We start from the raw sequence: 1256 nt of genomic DNA, 5'->3' as shown, positions 1-1256 counted from the left end.
TCCCGTCCCAGTGCCCCCCAGTGCTCCCAGTCCTGTCCCAGTGCTCCCCAATGCTCCCCAGTGTTCCCAGTGCCCCCAGTCCCATCCCAGTGATCCCCAGTGCTCCCAGTCCTGTCCCAGTGCCCCCCAGTGCCCCCAGTACTGTTCCAATGCCCCCAGTGCCCCCAGTCCCGTCCCAATGCCCCCAGTCCCATCCCAGTGCTCCCCAGTGCCCCCAGTGCCCCCCAGTGCCCCCCAGCACTCACCGGATCAGGTTGTTGCGGGATTTGTGGGTGGGGGGCAGGTTGTGGTTGGTCTCAATGTTGCCTGGAGAAGGATAAAAAGGAGTAAGGGGGGTCCTGAGGGGCCTGGGGGGGTCCCCAAGGTGCCAGGGGCGTCCAGGGGGCTTCCTCAAGCTGACAGGGGTGGTCTCTAAGGTACCAGGGGGTCCCCAAAGTGCCAAGGGAGTTCAGGGGGGGGTCTTCAAGCTACCAGGGGGTCTGCAAAGGGATCCCCAAACCGACAGGAGGTCCCCAACCCGACCCACTCTCAAGGGCGATGCCGTCGCGCCGGAGAGCACCAGAGGGGCTCCCAAGCTAAAAGGGGGGTCCCCAAGGTACCAGAGAGCCCCCCAAGCTCCCAACTCCGGGGTTCCCCAGCCAGCTCACCCTTGAGGGCGACACTGGATGGCACCAGGGGGGTCCAGGGAGGTCCCCAAGGTACCAAAGAGCCCCCCAAGCTCCCAGCCCCAGGTGTCCCCAGCCCAGCTCACCCTTGAGGGCGACACTGGATGGCACCAGGGGAGTCCAGGGGGGTCCTCAAGGTACCAAAGAGCCCCCCAAGCTGCCAGCCCAGGGTGTCCCCAGCCCGGCTCACCCTTGAGGGCAACACTGGATGGCACCAGGGGGGTCCAGGGAGGTCCCCAAGGTACCAGAGAGCCCCCCAAGCTCCCAGCCCCAGGTGTCCCCAGCCCGGCTCACCCTTGAGGGCGACGCCGTTGCGCCGGATGGCCATGATGGCGTTGTGAACGTCGTCCTCGGGGGCCTCGGAGCCCACCCGAACCTCCTCGAAGTCCACGGGGACGCAGGCGTGCCTGGGGGGGGGGCAGGGAGGGTCCCAAGGGTGCCCCCCAACACTGAGGGGGGGTCCTCAGAGGGCTGGGGAGAGGGGGGCACCCACCTGAAGACCTCCTTGACGTGCAGCATCAGCTCGGGGCCGATGCCGTCGCCCGGGATCAGCGTCACCGTGTGCCGGCCCCCGTACTTGGCGGGGGGGGG

The 1256-nt window shown here is 67.8% G+C and overlaps 1 long non-coding RNA gene across 1 annotated transcript; it reads right to left on the bottom strand.

The window, feature by feature from the left end:
- Window positions 1-240: 240 nt before the first annotated feature.
- LOC113942617 lies at window positions 241-1256 on the bottom strand. Its single transcript, XR_003525977.1, has 3 exons — window positions 1159-1256; window positions 960-1072; window positions 241-306 (listed from the first exon to the last, which is right to left on the bottom strand). It is a non-coding gene; the product is annotated as an uncharacterized LOC113942617 (long non-coding RNA).

The sequence above is a fragment of the Corapipo altera genome, unplaced genomic scaffold (genome assembly GCF_003945725.1).
Source record: "Corapipo altera isolate COAL_440 unplaced genomic scaffold, ASM394572v1 56458, whole genome shotgun sequence".
Taxonomy (NCBI): domain Eukaryota; kingdom Metazoa; phylum Chordata; class Aves; order Passeriformes; family Pipridae; genus Corapipo; species Corapipo altera.
Note: the sequence above shows the minus strand (reverse complement) of the source record. Positions and strands in the feature narration are given on the sequence as shown.